The sequence below is a fragment of the Arachis stenosperma genome, chromosome 3, assembly GCF_014773155.1.
Source record: "Arachis stenosperma cultivar V10309 chromosome 3, arast.V10309.gnm1.PFL2, whole genome shotgun sequence".
NCBI lineage: Eukaryota > Viridiplantae > Streptophyta > Magnoliopsida > Fabales > Fabaceae > Arachis > Arachis stenosperma.
The window spans coordinates 88,904,234-88,922,978 of record NC_080379.1 but is presented as its reverse complement, the minus strand read 5'-3'; the positions used below and the strand labels follow the sequence as shown (position 1 = coordinate 88,922,978).

The 18,745-nt window shown below is 38.1% G+C and overlaps 2 non-coding genes across 2 annotated transcripts; both read left to right on the top strand.

Moving 5' to 3' along the window:
* The first annotated feature begins 5,747 nt into the window (after window positions 1-5,747).
* LOC130971744 (small nucleolar RNA R71) lies at window positions 5,748-5,851 on the top strand. The gene has a single exon (XR_009082955.1). It is a non-coding gene; the product is annotated as a small nucleolar RNA R71 (small nucleolar RNA).
* Window positions 5,852-14,428: 8,577 nt separating this feature from the next.
* On the top strand, window positions 14,429-14,532 carry LOC130971743 (small nucleolar RNA R71). Its single transcript, XR_009082954.1, has one exon. It is a non-coding gene; the product is annotated as a small nucleolar RNA R71 (small nucleolar RNA).
* Window positions 14,533-18,745: the final 4,213 nt, after the last annotated feature.

Sequence of the window (18,745 nt, the reverse complement as noted above, 5' to 3'; positions counted from 1 at the left end):
TTCGTCAAAGTATTGTGCAACGTATATCTTGGAATAAGAATAAATGAGAATTGAATAGAAAGTAATAATTGTATGAAACTTTGAGGTACAGCAGAGCTCCACACCTTTAATCTATGGTGCAAAAACTCCACCGTTGAAAATACATAAGTGAAAGGTTCAGGCATGGCCGAATGGCCAGCCCCCTGAGTGATCAAGAGACCGAATAATGAAAGGCTAAACAGTCAAAAGATTAAACTGTCAAAAGTTGTCTAATACATAGTAAGTTATCCTATTTATACTAGACTAGCTATAGGGTTTACATGAGTAAGTAATTGATGCATAAATCCACTTCCGGGGCCCACTTGGTGTTGCTTGGGCTGAGCTTGATCTATCCGAGCTGAGGCTTCTCTTGGAGTTGAACGCCGAGTCAAACATGTTTTGGGCGTTCAACTCCGGATCATGACGTTTTTCTGGCGTTTAACTCCAGACAGCAGCATGTACTTGACGTTCAACACCAAGTTACGTCGTCAATTCCCGAATAAAGTAGGACTATTATATTGCTGGAAAGCTCTGGATGTCTACTTTCCAACGCTGTTAAGAGAGCGCCATTTGGAGTTCTGTAGCTCCAGAAAATCCATTTGAGTGTAGGGAGGTCAGATTCCAACAGCATCAGCATCCTTTTGTCAGCCTTTTTCTGAGTTTTGCTCAAGTCCCTCAATTTCAGCCAGAAATTACCTGAAATCACAGAAAAACACACAAACTCATAGTAAAGTCCAGAAATGTGAATTTTACATAAAAACTAATGAAAACATCCCTAAAAGTAGCTTGAACTTACTAAAACTACCTAAAAACAATGCCAAAAAGCGTAAATTATCCGCTCATCACAACACCAAACTTAAATTGTTGCTTGTCCCCAAGCAACTGAAAATCATTAGGATAAAAAGAGAAATATACTATAATTCCAAAATATAAATGAATATTAATTCTAATTAGATGAGCGGGACTTGTAGCTTTTTGCTTCTGAACAGTTTTGGCATCTCACTTTTTCCTTTGAAGTTTAGAATGATTGGCTTCTCTAGGAACTTAGAATTTTGGATAGTGTTATTGACTTTCCTAGTTAAGCATGTTGATTCTTGAACACAGCTACTTATGAGTCTTGGCCGTGGCCCTAAGCACTTTGTTTTTCCAGTATTACCACCGGATACATAAATGCCACAGACACATAACTGGGTGAACCTTTTCAGATTGTGACTCAGCTTTGCTAGAGTCCCCAGTTAGTGGTGTCCAGAGCTCTAAGCACACTCTTTGCTTTGGATCACGACTTTAACCACTCAGTCTCAAGCTTTTCACTTGGACCTGCATGACACAAGCTCATGGTTAGGGACAGCTTGGTTAGCCGCTTAGGCCTGGATTTTATTTCCTTGGGCCCTCCTATCCATTGATGCTCAAAGCCTTGGATCCTTTTTACCCTTGCCTTTTGGTTTTAAGGGTTATTGGCTTTTTCTGCTTGCTTTTTCTTTTTCTTTCTATTTTTTTTTCCGCAAGCTTCTTCTTTTTCACTGCTTTTTCTTGCTTCAAGAATCAATTTCATGATTTTCAGATCATCAATAACATTTCTCTTTGTTCATCATTCATCCAAGAGCCAACAGTTTAACATTCATAAACAACAATATCAAAAATATGCACTGTTCAATCATTCATTCAGAAAACAAAAAGTATTGTCACCACATCAATATAATTAAACTAAATTCAAGGATAAATTCGAAATTCATGTACTTCTTGTTCTTTTGAATTAAAACATTTTTCATTTAAGAGATGTGAAGGATTAATGGATTTTATTTATAGCTTTAAGACATAGTTACTACATACTAATGATCATGAAGTAGAGACACAAAACATAGATAAGTATACAACATAAAAACCGTAAAGCAGAAAGAAATAAGAACAAGGAATGAATCCACCTTAGTGGCGTCTTCTTCTTGAAGGACCAACAATGTCCTTAAGCTCTTCTATGTCCCTTCCTTGCCTTTGTTGCTCCTCCCTCATTACTCTTTGATCTTCTCTTATTTCTTGGAGAATGATGGAGTGCTCATGATGTTCCACCCTTAATTGTTCAACATTGTGGTTCAAATCTTCTAAGGAGGTGTTGAGTTGTTCCCAATAGTTGTTGGGAGGAAAGTGCATCCCTTGAGGCATCTCAGGGATTTCTTGATGATGAGCTTCCTCATGCATTTCTTGAGAACCGTGAAGGATCTCTCTTGCTTGCTCCATCCTCTTCTTGGTGATAGGCTTATCCTCTTCAATGAGGATGTCTCCTTCTATGATAACTCCAGCTGAGTAACATAGATGGCAAATAAGGTGAGGAAAAGCTAGCCTTGCCGTGTTGGAGGGCTTGTCAGCTATTTTGTAGATTTCATTGGAGATGACCTCATGAACTTCTATTTCCTCTCCAATCATGATGCTATAAATCATGATGGCCCGATCCACAGTAACTTCAGATCGGTTGCTAGTGGGAATGATGGAGCGTTGAATGAACTCCAACGGTCCAGTCTTCTTAGTTGGACTGGCTTGCCTTTGGAGTCTCTCTTCCATTGAGCTCCTTCCACACATATGTCCATTAGGACTTGGTCCAACCTTTGATTAAAGTTGACCCTTCTAGTGTAGGGGCGTTCATCTCCTTGCATCATGGGCAAGTGAAACGCCAACCTCACATTTTCCGGACTAAAATCTAAGTATTTCCCCCGAACCATTGTGAGATAATTCTTTGGATTCGGGTTCATACTTTGATCATGGTTCCTAGTGATCCATGCATTGGCATAGAACTCTTGAACCATTAAGATTCCGACTTGTTGAATGGGGTTGGTTAGGACTTCCCAACCTCTTCTTCAGATTTCATGTCGGATCTCCGAATACTCATTTTTTCTTGAGCTTGAAAGGGACCTCAGGGATCACCTTCTTCTTTGCCACAACATCATAGAAGTGGTCTTGATGGCTCTTGGAGATGAATCTTTCCATCTCCCATGACTCGGAGGTGGAAGCTTTTGTCTTTCCTTTTCCTTTTCTAGAGATACTCCGGCCTTAGGTGCCATTGATGGTAATGGAAAAACAAAAAGCTTATGCTTTTACCACACCAAACTTAAAATATTGCTCGCCCTCGAGCAATAGAAGAAAGAAGAAGAAGAAGAAGAAGAGAATATGGAGGAGTGGGAGAGAGGTAGGTTCGGCTAAGGAGAAGATGATGGGGTTATGTTGTGTGAAAATGAGTGGAATGGAAGGGTATATAGGGAGAGGGGGAGTGAATGTTCGGCCATTTAGGGTGGGATTGGGTGGGAAAATTTTTTTGAATTTTGAAGGTAGGTGGGGTTTATGGGGAAGAGTGGATGGATGTGAGTGGTGAAGGGGTGATTGGGAAGAATTGAGGTGATTGGTGAAGAGTGTTGGGAAGTGTGACATGGGGGAAGAGTAATCACAAAAATAGGATTAGGAGTAAGGTGGGAATATGTTAGGTGGGGATCCTGTGGGATCCACAAATCCTGAGGTGATCTTGTGGGGTCCACAGATCCTGAGGTGTCAAGGAATTCATCCCTGCACCAAATAGGCATGTAAATTGCCTTTGCACACCATTCTGGCGTTTAAACGCCGTGTGGTGCACATTCTGGGCGTTCAACGCCCATGTAAAGCATGTTCTGGCGTTGAACGCCAGTTTCATGCTTGTTACTGGCGTTCAGCGCCAGCTTTTCTTCTTTAGGCACATTCTTGGCATTCAGCGCCAGAATGTTGCTTGTTTCTGGCGTTCAGTGCCAGAATGATGCTCTGTTCTGGCGTTGAACGCCGGCCAGATGCATCTTACTGGCGTTGAACGCCAGCCTGTGCTTCCTCTAAGGTGTGATTTTTTTTCTTCTGCTGTTTTTGATTCTGTTTTTAATTTTATGATTTTTTTCGTGACTCCTCATGATCATGTACCTAATAAAACACAAAATAACATAAATAGAATAAAATAAAATTAGATAAATAAAATTGGGTTGCCTCCCAACAAGCGCTTCTTTAATGTCAATAGCTTGACAGTGGCTCTCATTGAGCCACAAGGTGATCAGGTCAATGTTGTATAGTCCCAACACCAAACTTAGAGTTTGGATATGGGGTCTTAACACCAAACTTAGAGTTTGGTTGTGGCCTCACAACACCAAACTTAGAGTTTGACTGTGTGGGCTCTTCTTGACTCTGAACTGAGAGAAGCTCTTCATGCTTACTCTCTTTTGTCACAGAGGGATGCCCATGTGCCTTAAACACAAGGTAGTCCCCATTCAATTGAAGGACTAATTCACCTCTGTTGACATCTATCACAGCTCCTGCTGTGGCTAGGAAAGGTCTTCCAAGGATGATGCAATCATCCTCTTCCTTCCTAGTGTCTAAGATTATGAAATCAGCAGGGATGTGAAGGCCTTCAACCTTTACTAACACATCCTCTACTATTCCATAAGCTTGTCTCAATGACTGTCTGCCAATTGTAATGAGAACAAGGCAGGTTGTACCTCATGATCCCCAGCTTCTCCATTACAGAGAGTGGCATAAGATTTATCCCTGACCCCAGATCACACAGAGCTTTTCCAAAGGTCATGGTGCCTATGGTACAAGGTATCAAGAACTTGCCAGGATCTTGTTTCTTTTGAGGTAAAATTTGCTGAATTCAGGTATCTAGTTCACTAATGAGCAAGGGAGGTTCACTTTCCCAAGTCTCATTGCCAAACAACTTGGCATTCAGCTTCATGATAGCTCCTAAATATTGAGCAACTTGCTCTCCAGTCACATCTTCATCCTCTTCAGAGGAAGAATAGTCTTCAGAGCTCATGAATGGCAGAAGGAGATTAATGGAATCTCTATGGTCTCTATATGAGCCTCAGATTCCTTTGGATCCTTAATAGGAAACTCCTTCTTGCTTGAGGGACGTCCAGGAGGTCTTCCTCATTAGGATTTTCGTCCTCCTCCTCCCTTGTGCATTCGGCCATTTTGATTATATCAATGGCCTTGCACTCTCCTTTTGGATTCTCTTCTGTATTGCTTGGGAGAATACTGGGAGGAGTTTCAATGACTTTCTTACTCAGCTGGCCCACTTGTGCCTCCAGATTTCTAATGGAGGATCTTGTTTCACTCATAAAACTGAAAGTGGCCTTTGACAGATCAGAGACTAGATTGGCTAAATTAGAAGTGTTTTGTTCAGAATTCTCTGTCTGTTGCTGAGAAGATGATGGATATGGCTTGCTATTGCTTAGCCTATTGCATCCACCATTGTTAAAGCCTTGTTGAGGCTTTTGTTGATCCTTCAATGAGAAATTTGGATGATTTCTCCATGATGAGTTATAGGTGTTTCCATAAGGTTCAGCCATGTAATTGACCTCTGCCATGGCAGGGTTCTCAGAATCATAAGCTTTTTCAGAAGCTGCCTCTTTAGTACTGTTGGATGCATGTTGCCATCCATTCAGATTTTGAGAGATCATGTTGACCTGTTGAGTCAACACCTTGTTCTGAGCCAATATGGCATTTAGAGCATCAATTTCAAGAACTCCTTTCTTCTGAGATATCCCATTATTCACGAAATTCTCCCAGAAGTGTACATGAATTGGTTGTTTGCAACCATATCAATGAGTTCTTGAGCCTCTTCAGGCGTTTTCTTTAGGTGAATAGATCCACCTGCAGAATGGTCCAATGACATTTTCGAAAATTCAGATAGACCATAATAGAATATATCTAATATGGTCCATTCTGAAAACATGTTAGATGGACATTTTTTAGTCAACTGCTTATATCTTTCCCAAGCTTCATAGAGGGATTCACCATCTTTTTGTTTGAAGGTTTGAACATCCACTCTCAGCTTGCTCAACTTTTGAGGAGGAAAGAATTTATCCAAGAAGGAAGTGACCAGCTTATCCCAGGAGTCCAGGGTATCCTTAGGTTGTGAATCCAACCATATTCTAGCTATGTCTCTTACAGCAAAAGGGAAAAGCATGAGTCTGTAGACTTTAGGATCAACTCCATTCGTCTTTACAGTCTCACATATCTGCAAGAACTCAGTTAAAAACTGATAAGGATCTTCAGATGGAAGTCCATAAAACTTGCAGTTTGTTGCATTAAGGCAACTAGCTGAGGTTTCAGCTCAAAGTTGTTGGCTCCAATGGCAGTAATGGAGATGCTTCTTCCATCAAATTTGGACGTTGGCTTTGTGAAGTCACCAAGCATTCTCCTTGCATTATTATTATTTTGGCTGCCATCTCCTTCTCTTGTTCGAAAATTTCTGAAAGGTTGTTTCTGGATTGTTGTAATTTAGTTTCTCTTAGTTTCCTTTTCAGAGTCCTTTCAGGTTCAGGATCAATTTCAACAAGAGTTCCTTTTTCCCTGTTCCTGCTCATATGAAAGAGAAGAAAACAAGAAAAGAAAGAGGAATCCTCTATGTCACAGTATAGAGATTCCTTTATTTTAGTAGGAAAAGAAAGGGGAGAAGAATGTAGAAGAGTGGGTTCGGATATTTAGATGGAGAGAGGTGAAGAGAAGTGTTAGTAATTAAATAATTAAATAGAATAAGAAAAGAGAAAGAAATTTCGAAAATAATTTTGAAAAAGGGGTTGGTATTTTCGAAAATTAGAGATAAGATGTAATTAAAATTAAAACATGAAACAATTAGTTAATTAAAAAGAATTTTTGAAAAAGAGAGAGGTATTTTCGAAAATTAGAAAGGGAAAAGTAGTTAGGTGGTTTTGAAAAAGATAAGAAACAAACAAAAAGTCAAATAGTGAGTTGAAAAAGATATTAAAATCAAATTTGAATAGATAAGAAGATAAGAAGTAAGATAAGATATTTTGAAATCAAATTTTGAAAAAGATAAAATTTTTGAAAAAGATAAAATATAAAAGATAAGATAAGATATGTTTGAAAAAGATTTAATTAAAGATTGAACCTTTCTTAACAAGAAAGTAACTAACTTCAAATTTTTGAATTAATCACATTAATTGTTAGTGAATTTTCGAAAATATGATATAAAGATAAGAAAAAGATTTTGAAAATATTTTGAAAAAGATTTCTGAAATTTTCGAAAAAAGGAAGAAAATGGAAAAGATATGATTTTTGAAAAAGATTTGAAAAGATTAGATTTTTAAAATTTGAAAATTGACTTGACTTGTAAGAAACACTAATTTTGAAAATTTTTGACTAAGTCAACTCAAATTTTCGAAAATTATGAGAAAATTAAGGAAAAGATATTTTTTATTTTTGAATTTTTAATGATGAGAGAGAAAAAAACACATTATGACCCAAAACTTAAAAATTTTGGATCAAAACTCATGATGCATGCAAGAACACTATGAATGTCAAGATGAACACCAAGAACACTTTGAAGATCATGATGAACATGAAGAACATTTTTTGAAAAATTTTTGATGCAAAGAAAACATGCAGGACACCAAACTTAGAAATCTTTAATGCATGGACTCTAACAAACAAAAATGCATATGAAAAACAACAAACAACACAAAACAAGAAAACATCAAGATCAAATAATAGGACTTATCAAGAACAACTTGAAGATCATGAAGAACACTATGAATGCATGGGATTTTCGAAAAATGCAAGAAAATTTTTAAAGCATGCAATTGACACACCAAACTTAAAAATTGACTCAAGACTCAAACAAGAAACACAAAGTATTTTTTATTTTTATGATTTTCTAATTTTTTTGGATTTTTATTAATTTTTTTCGAAAATAAAGTTTAGAAAAACGAAAAAGAAAAGAAAATTTTTGAAAAAGAGTTTTGAAAAGAAAATTACCTAATCTGAGCAACAAGATAAACCGTCAGTTGTCCATACTCGAACAATCCCCGGCAATGGCGCCAAAAACTTGGTGGACGAAATTGTGATCCTCTTTATATTTGCATGAGATTTATTTAATGGCTATTGGCTATGTGTGGACACAACTCCGTTCAACTTAACCAGCAAGTGTACTGGGTCATCCAAGTAATACCTTACGTGAGTAAGGGTCGATCCCACAGAGATTGTTGGTATGAAGCAAGCTATGGTCACCTTGTAAATCTCAGTTAGGCAGATTAAATGGTTTTGGGTTTCAAAAATTAATAATAAAAGGAAAATAAAAGGGATAGAAATACTTATGTAAATTAATAGTGGAAATTTCAGATAGGCGTATGGAGATGCTGTGCTCCCCTTGAATCTCTACTTTCTCATTGCTTTCATCCAGTCCTTCTTACTCCTTTCCATGGCAAGCTGTATGTAGGGCATCACCGTTGTCAATGGCTACATCCCATCCTCTCAGTGAAAATGGTCCTATGCTCTGTCACAGCACGGCTAATCATCTGTCGGTTCTCAATCAGGTTGGAATAGAATCCCTTGATTCTTTTGTGTTTGTCATCACGCCCAGCCTTCAGGAGTTTGAAGCTCGTCACAGTCATTCAATCCCAGAATCCTACTCGGAATACCATAGACAAGGTTTAGACTTTCCGGATCCTCATGAATGCCGCCATCTATCTAACTTATACCACGAAGATTCTGTTGGGGAATCTAAGAGATATGCGCCCGGCCTAAGGTAGAACGGAAGTGGTTGTCAATCACGCGCGTTCATAGGTGAGAATGATGATGATTGTCACGGATCATCACATTCGTCAAAGTATTGTGCAACGTATATCTTGGAATAAGAATAAATGAGAATTGAATAGAAAGTAATAATAATTGTATTGAAACTTTGAGGTACAGCAGAGCTCCACACCTTTAATCTATGGTGTGCAAAAACTCCACCGTTGAAAATACATAAGTGAAAGGTTCAGGCATGGCCGAATGGCCAGCCCCCTGAGTGATCAAGAGACCGAATAATGAAAGGCTAAACAGTCAAAAGATTAAACTGTCAAAAGTTGTCTAATACAATAGTAAGTTATCCTATTTATACTAGACTAGCTACTAGGGTTTACATGAGTAAGTAATTGATGCATAAATCCACTTCCGGGGCCCACTTGGTGTATGCTTGGGCTGAGCTTGATCTATCCACGAGCTGAGGCTTCTCTTGGAGTTGAACGCCGAGTCATAACATGTTTTGGGCGTTCAACTCCGGATCATGACGTTTTTCTGGCGTTTAACTCCAGACAGCAGCATGTACTTGACGTTCAACACCAAGTTACGTCGTCAATTCCCGAATAAAGTATGGACTATTATATATTGCTGGAAAGCTCTGGATGTCTACTTTCCAACGCTGTTAAGAGAGCGCCATTTGGAGTTCTGTAGCTCCAGAAAATCCATTTTGAGTGTAGGGAGGTCAGATTCCAACAGCATCAGCAGTCCTTTTGTCAGCCTTTTTCTGAGTTTTGCTCAAGTCCCTCAATTTCAGCCAGAAATTACCTGAAATCACAGAAAAACACACAAACTCATAGTAAAGTCCAGAAATGTGAATTTTACATAAAAACTAATGAAAACATCCCTAAAAGTAGCTTGAACTTACTAAAAACTACCTAAAAACAATGCCAAAAAGCGTATAAATTATCCGCTCATCACAACACCAAACTTAAATTGTTGCTTGTCCCCAAGCAACTGAAAATCAATTAGGATAAAAAGAAGAGAATATACTATAAATTCCAAAATATAAATGAATATTAATTCTAATTAGATGAGCGGGACTTGTAGCTTTTTGCTTCTGAACAGTTTTGGCATCTCACTTTTTCCTTTGAAGTTTAGAATGATTGGCTTCTCTAGGAACTTAGAATTTTGGATAGTGTTATTGACTTTCCTAGTTAAGCATGTTGATTCTTGAACACAGCTACTTATGAGTCTTGGCCGTGGCCCTAAGCACTTTGTTTTCCAGTATTACCACCGGATACATAAATGCCACAGACACATAACTGGGTGAACCTTTTCAGATTGTGACTCAGCTTTGCTAGAGTCCCCAGTTAGTGGTGTCCAGAGCTCTTAAGCACACTCTTTTGCTTTGGATCACGACTTTAACCACTCAGTCTCAAGCTTTTCACTTGGACCTGCATGACACAAGCTCATGGTTAGGGACAGCTTGGTTTAGCCGCTTAGGCCTGGATTTTATTTCCTTGGGCCCTCCTATCCATTGATGCTCAAAGCCTTGGATCCTTTTTACCCTTGCCTTTTGGTTTTAAGGGTTATTGGCTTTTTCTGCTTGCTTTTTCTTTTTCTTTCTATTTTTTTTTCCGCAAGCTTCTTCTTTTTCACTGCTTTTTCTTGCTTCAAGAATCAATTTCATGATTTTTCAGATCATCAATAACATTTCTCTTTGTTCATCATTCATCCAAGAGCCAACAGTTTTAACATTCATAAACAACAATATCAAAAATATGCACTGTTCAATCATTCATTCAGAAAACAAAAAGTATTGTCACCACATCAATATAATTAAACTAAATTCAAGGATAAATTCGAAATTCATGTACTTCTTGTTCTTTTGAATTAAAACATTTTTCATTTAAGAGATGTGAAGGATTAATGGATTTTATTTATAGCTTTAAGACATAGTTACTACATACTAATGATCATGAAGTAGAGACACAAAACATAGATAAGTATACAACATAAAAACCGTAAAGCAGAAAGAAATAAGAACAAGGAATGAATCCACCTTAGTGGCGTCTTCTTCTTGAAGGACCAACAATGTCCTTAAGCTCTTCTATGTCCCTTCCTTGCCTTTGTTGCTCCTCCCTCATTACTCTTTGATCTTCTCTTATTTCTTGGAGAATGATGGAGTGCTCATGATGTTCCACCCTTAATTGTTCAACATTGTGGTTCAAATCTTCTAAGGAGGTGTTGAGTTGTTCCCAATAGTTGTTGGGAGGAAAGTGCATCCCTTGAGGCATCTCAGGGATTTCTTGATGATGAGCTTCCTCATGCATTCTTGAGAACCGTGAAGGATCTCTCTTGCTTGCTCCATCCTCTTCTTGGTGATAGGCTTATCCTCTTCAATGAGGATGTCTCCTTCTATGATAACTCCAGCTGAGTAACATAGATGGCAAATAAGGTGAGGAAAGCTAGCCTTGCCGTGTTGGAGGGCTTGTCAGCTATTTTGTAGATTTCATTGGAGATGACCTCATGAACTTCTATTTCCTCTCCAATCATGATGCTATAAATCATGATGGCCCGATCCACAGTAACTTCAGATCGGTTGCTAGTGGGAATGATGGAGCGTTGAATGAACTCCAACGGTCCAGTCTTCTTAGTTGGACTGGCTTGCCTTTGGAGTCTCTCTTCCATTGAGCTCCTTCCACACATATGTCCATTAGGACTTGGTCCAACCTTTGATTAAAGTTGACCCTTCTAGTGTAGGGGCGTTCATCTCCTTGCATCATGGGCAAGTGAAACGCCAACCTCACATTTTCCGGACTAAAATCTAAGTATTTCCCCCGAACCATTGTGAGATAATTCTTTGGATTCGGGTTCATACTTTGATCATGGTTCCTAGTGATCCATGCATTGGCATAGAACTCTTGAACCATTAAGATTCCGACTTGTTGAATGGGGTTGGTTAGGACTTCCCAACCTCTTCTTCAGATTTCATGTCGGATCTCCGAATACTCATTTTTTCTTGAGCTTGAAAGGGACCTCAGGGATCACCTTCTTCTTTGCCACAACATCATAGAAGTGGTCTTGATGGCTCTTGGAGATGAATCTTTCCATCTCCCATGACTCGGAGGTGGAAGCTTTTGTCTTTCCTTTTCCTTTTCTAGAGGATACTCCGGCCTTAGGTGCCATTGATGGTAATGGAAAAACAAAAAAGCTTATGCTTTTACCACACCAAACTTAAAATATTGCTCGCCCTCGAGCAATAGAAGAAAGAAGAGAAGAAGAAGAAGAAGAGAATATGGAGGAGTGGGAGAGAGGTAGGTTCGGCTAAGGAGAAGATGATGGGGTTATGTTGTGTGAAAATGAAGTGGAATGGAAGGGTATATATAGGGAGAGGGGGGAGTGAATGTTCGGCCATTTAGGGTGGGATTGGGTGGGAAAATTTTTTTGAATTTTGAAGGTAGGTGGGGTTTATGGGGAAGAGTGGATGGATGTGAGTGGTGAAGGGGTGATTGGGAAGAGGAATTGAGGTGATTGGTGAAGAGTGTTGGGAAGTGTGACATGGGGAAGAGTAATCACAAAAATAGGATTAGGAGGTAAGGTGGGAATATGTTAGGTGGGGATCCTGTGGGATCCACAAATCCTGAGGTGATCTTGTGGGGTCCACAGATCCTGAGGTGTCAAGGAATTCCATCCCTGCACCAAATAGGCATGTAAATTGCCTTTGCACACCATTCTGGCGTTTAAACGCCGTGTGGTGCACATTCTGGGCGTTCAACGCCCATGTAAAGCATGTTTCTGGCGTTGAACGCCAGTTTCATGCTTGTTACTGGCGTTCAGCGCCAGCTTTTCTTCTTTAGGCACATTCTTGGCATTCAGCGCCAGAATGTTGCTTGTTTCTGGCGTTCAGTGCCAGAATGATGCTCTGTTCTGGCGTTGAACGCCGGCCAGATGCATCTTACTGGCGTTGAACGCCAGCCTGTGCTTCCTCTAAGGTGTGATTTTTTTCTTCTGCTGTTTTTGATTCTGTTTTTAATTTTTATGATTTTTTTCGTGACTCCTCATGATCATGTACCTAATAAAACACAAAATAACAATAAAATAGAATAAAATAAAATTAGATAAATAAAATTGGGTTGCCTCCCAACAAGCGCTTCTTTAATGTCAATAGCTTGACAGTGGCTCTCATTGAGCCACAAGGTGATCAGGTCAATGTTGTATAGTCCCAACACCAAACTTAGAGTTTGGATATGGGGTCTTAACACCAAACTTAGAGTTTGGTTGTGGCCTCACAACACCAAACTTAGAGTTTGACTGTGTGGGCTCTTCTTGACTCTGAACTGAGAGAAGCTCTTCATGCTTACTCTCTTTTGTCACAGAGGGATGCCCATGTGCCTTAAACACAAGGTAGTCCCCATTCAATTGAAGGACTAATTCACCTCTGTTGACATCTATCACAGCTCCTGCTGTGGCTAGGAAAGGTCTTCCAAGGATGATGCAATCATCCTCTTCCTTCCTAGTGTCTAAGATTATGAAATCAGCAGGGATGTGAAGGCCTTCAACCTTTACTAACACATCCTCTACTATTCCATAAGCTTGTCTCAATGACTTGTCTGCCAATTGTAATGAGAACAAGGCAGGTTGTACCTCAATGATCCCCAGCTTCTCCATTACAGAGAGTGGCATAAGATTTATCCCTGACCCCAGATCACACAGAGCTTTTCCAAAGGTCATGGTGCCTATGGTACAAGGTATCAAGAACTTGCCAGGATCTTGTTTCTTTTGAGGTAAAATTTGCTGAATTCAGGTATCTAGTTCACTAATGAGCAAGGGAGGTTCACTTTCCCAAGTCTCATTGCCAAACAACTTGGCATTCAGCTTCATGATAGCTCCTAAATATTGAGCAACTTGCTCTCCAGTCACATCTTCATCCTCTTCAGAGGAAGAATAGTCTTCAGAGCTCATGAATGGCAGAAGGAGATTTAATGGAATCTCTATGGTCTCTATATGAGCCTCAGATTCCTTTGGATCCTTAATAGGAAACTCCTTCTTGCTTGAGGGACGTCCCAGGAGGTCTTCCTCATTAGGATTTTCGTCCTCCTCCTCCCTTGTGCATTCGGCCATTTTGATTATATCAATGGCCTTGCACTCTCCTTTTGGATTCTCTTCTGTATTGCTTGGGAGAATACTGGGAGGAGTTTCAATGACTTTCTTACTCAGCTGGCCCACTTGTGCCTCCAGATTTCTAATGGAGGATCTTGTTTCACTCATAAAACTGAAAGTGGCCTTTGACAGATCAGAGACTAGATTGGCTAAATTAGAAGTGTTTTGTTCAGAATTCTCTGTCTGTTGCTGAGAAGATGATGGATATGGCTTGCTATTGCTTAGCCTATTGCATCCACCATTGTTAAAGCCTTGTTGAGGCTTTTGTTGATCCTTCAATGAGAAATTTGGATGATTTCTCCATGATGAGTTATAGGTGTTTCCATAAGGTTCAGCCATGTAATTGACCTCTGCCATGGCAGGGTTCTCAGAATCATAAGCTTTTTCAGAAGCTGCCTCTTTAGTACTGTTGGATGCATGTTGCCATCCATTCAGATTTTGAGAGATCATGTTGACCTGTTGAGTCAACACCTTGTTCTGAGCCAATATGGCATTTAGAGCATCAATTTCAAGAACTCCTTTCTTCTGAGATATCCCATTATTCACGAAATTCCTCCCAGAAGTGTACATGAATTGGTTGTTTGCAACCATATCAATGAGTTCTTGAGCCTCTTCAGGCGTTTTCTTTAGGTGAATAGATCCACCTGCAGAATGGTCCAATGACATTTTCGAAAATTCAGATAGACCATAATAGAATATATCTAATATGGTCCATTCTGAAAACATGTTAGATGGACATTTTTTAGTCAACTGCTTATATCTTTCCCAAGCTTCATAGAGGGATTCACCATCTTTTTGTTTGAAGGTTTGAACATCCACTCTCAGCTTGCTCAACTTTTGAGGAGGAAAGAATTTATCCAAGAAGGAAGTGACCAGCTTATCCCAGGAGTCCAGGGTATCCTTAGGTTGTGAATCCAACCATATTCTAGCTATGTCTCTTACAGCAAAAGGGAAAAGCATGAGTCTGTAGACTTTAGGATCAACTCCATTCGTCTTTACAGTCTCACATATCTGCAAGAACTCAGTTAAAAACTGATAAGGATCTTCAGATGGAAGTCCATAAAACTTGCAGTTTTGTTGCATTAAGGCAACTAGCTGAGGTTTCAGCTCAAAGTTGTTGGCTCCAATGGCAGTAATGGAGATGCTTCTTCCATCAAATTTGGACGTTGGCTTTGTGAAGTCACCAAGCATTCTCCTTGCATTATTATTATTTTTGGCTGCCATCTCCTTCTCTTGTTCGAAAATTTCTGAAAGGTTGTTTCTGGATTGTTGTAATTTAGTTTCTCTTAGTTTCCTTTTCAGAGTCCTTTCAGGTTCAGGATCAATTTCAACAAGAGTGCCTTTTTCCCTGTTCCTGCTCATATGAAAGAGAAGAAAACAAGAAAAGAAAGAGGAATCCTCTATGTCACAGTATAGAGATTCCTTTATTTTAGTAGGAAAAGAAAGGGGAGAAGAATGTAGAAGAGTGGGTTCGGATATTTAGATGGAGAGAGGTGAAGAGAAGTGTTAGTAATTAAATAATTAAATAGAATAAGAAAAGAGAAAGAAATTTCGAAAATAATTTTGAAAAAGGGGTTGGTATTTTCGAAAATTAGAGATAAGATGTAATTAAAATTAAAACATGAAACAATTAGTTAATTAAAAAGAATTTTTGAAAAAGAGAGAGGTATTTTCGAAAATTAGAAAGGGAAAAGTAGTTAGGTGGTTTTGAAAAAGATAAGAAACAAACAAAAAGTCAAATAGTGAGTTGAAAAAGATATTAAAATCAAATTTGAATAGATAAGAAGATAAGAAGTAAGATAAGATATTTTGAAATCAAATTTTGAAAAAGATAAAATTTTTGAAAAAGATAAAATATAAAAGATAAGATAAGATATGTTTGAAAAAGATTTAATTAAAGATTGAACCTTTCTTAACAAGAAAGTAACTAACTTCAAATTTTTGAATTAATCACATTAATTGTTAGTGAATTTTCGAAAATATGATATAAAGATAAGAAAAAGATTTTGAAAATATTTTGAAAAAGATTTCTGAAATTTTCGAAAAAAGGAAGAAAATGGAAAAGATATGATTTTTGAAAAAGATTTTGAAAAGATTAGATTTTTAAAATTTGAAAATTTGACTTGACTTGTAAGAAACAACTAATTTTGAAAATTTTTGACTAAGTCAACTCAAATTTTCGAAAATTATGAGAAAATTAAGGAAAAGATATTTTTTATTTTTGAATTTTTAATGATGAGAGAGAAAAACACAATTATGACCCAAAACTTAAAAATTTTGGATCAAAACTCATGATGCATGCAAGAACACTATGAATGTCAAGATGAACACCAAGAACACTTTGAAGATCATGATGAACATGAAGAACATTTTTTGAAAAATTTTTGATGCAAAGAAAACATGCAGGACACCAAACTTAGAAATCTTTAATGCATGGACTCTAACAAACAAAAAATGCATATGAAAAACAACAAACAACACAAAACAAGAAAACATCAAGATCAAATAATAGGACTTATCAAGAACAACTTGAAGATCATGAAGAACACTATGAATGCATGGGATTTTCGAAAAATGCAAGAAAATTTTTAAAGCATGCAATTGACACACCAAACTTAAAAATTGACTCAAGACTCAAACAAGAAACACAAAGTATTTTTTATTTTTATGATTTTCTAATTTTTTTGGATTTTTATTAATTTTTTTCGAAAATAAAGTTTAGAAAAACGAAAAAGAAAAGAAAATTTTTGAAAAAGAGTTTTGAAAAGAAAATTACCTAATCTGAGCAACAAGATAAACCGTCAGTTGTCCATACTCGAACAATCCCCGGCAATGGCGCCAAAAACTTGGTGGACGAAATTGTGATCCTCTTTATATTTGCATGAGATTTATTTAATGGCTATTGGCTATGTGTGGACACAACTCCGTTCAACTTAACCAGCAAGTGTACTGGGTCATCCAAGTAATACCTTACGTGAGTAAGGGTCGATCCCACAGAGATTGTTGGTATGAAGCAAGCTATGGTCACCTTGTAAATCTCAGTTAGGCAGATTAAATGGTTTTGGGTTTCAAAAATTAATAATAAAAGGAAAATAAAAGGGATAGAAATACTTATGTAAATTAATAGTGGAAATTTCAGATAGGCGTATGGAGATGCTGTGCTCCCCTTGAATCTCTACTTTCTCATTGCTTTCATCCAGTCCTTCTTACTCCTTTCCATGGCAAGCTGTATGTAGGGCATCACCGTTGTCAATGGCTACATCCCATCCTCTCAGTGAAAATGGTCCTATGCTCTGTCACAGCACGGCTAATCATCTGTCGGTTCTCAATCAGGTTGGAATAGAATCCCTTGATTATTTTGCGTTTGTCATCACGCCCAGCCTTCAGGAGTTTGAAGCTCGTCACAGTCATTCAATCCCAGAATCCTACTCGGAATACCATAGACAAGGTTTAGAATTTTGGGATCCTCATGAATGCCGCCATCTATCTAACTTATACCACGAAGATTCTGTTGGGGAATCTAAGAGATATGCGCCCGGCCTAAGGTAGAACGGAAGTGGTTGTCAATCACGCGCGTTCATAGGTGAGAATGATGATGATTGTCACGGATCATCACATTCGTCAAAGTATTGTGCAACGTATATCTTGGAATAAGAATAAATGAGAATTGAATAGAAAGTAATAATAATTGTATTGAAACTTTGAGGTACAGCAGAGCTCCACACCCTTAATCTCTGGTGTGCAGAAACTCCACCGTTGAAAATACATAAGTGAAAGGTTCAGGCATGGCCGAATGGCCAGTCCCCTGAGTGATCAAGAGACCGAATAATCAAAGGCTAAACAGTCAAAAGATTAAACTGTCAAAAGATGTCTAATACAATAGTAAGTTATCCTATTTATACTAGACTAGCTACTAGGGTTTACATGAGTAAGTAATTGATGCATAAATCCACTTCCGGGGCCCACTTGGTGTATGCTTGGGCTGAGCTTGATCTATCCACGAGCTGAGGCTTCTCTTGGAGTTGAACGCCGAGTTATAACGTGTTTTGGGCGTTCAACTCCGGATCATGACGTTTTTCTAGCGTTTAACTCCAGACAGCAGCATGTACTTGGCGTTCAACGCCAAGTTATGTCGTCAATTCCCGAATAAAGTATGGACTATTATATATTTCTGGAAAGCTCTGGATGTCTACTTTCCAAAGCCATTGAGAGCGCGCAATTTGGAGTTCCGTAGCTCCAGAAAATCCATTTTGAGTGCAGGGAGTTCAGATTCCAACAACATCAGCAGTGCTTTTGTCAGCCTTTTTCAGAGTTTTGCTCAAGTCCCTCAATTTCAGCCAGAAATTACCTGAAATCACGGAAAAACATACAAACTCATAGTAAAGTCCAGAAATGTGAATTTAACATAAAAACTAATGAAAACATCCCTAAAAGTAGCTTGAACTTACTAAAAACTACCTAAAAACAATGCCAAAAAGCGTATAAATTATCCGCTCATCAGACGTCATATGGCAATGCCTAATCATGCAGAGGAGTAGTAAATTATATTCCACCTTTTAATGACGTTCCACCTAACTTGAATTTTGAAGACTTTCAACGTACTTTCCCTCACTTTAGTAGTTTTGAGGGACTATGTGAGTATAGAGTCTAGTCTAGCCTAGACGCCAGTTTAGGGACTTCTTGAATAGGCCAGGGCCTGGGATGTTGTATGTATATATATATGTATGTAGTTATTATCTAGCTATAACTAGGGGTGTTCAAACCAAAAGTCTATACTCTAATAAAGGCTGGATCACAGAATATTGTCAACTACTTGTGATGTATTTATTTCTGGTTGTTTATAATTGTTTTATCTGTTATCAGTTGTGAATTGATTATGAATTATTCTGTCTATTCATCCAAACATTTTCGAAAAAAATTCCTCGCAAATTAACTACGTTTTTAACAACGAATCAAGCTCATATAATAAATAATATATAATAATTATGAAGACAAGTTGGTAGTGCTCAGTTTCTAGTATGATCACGACGTACCAGAAATT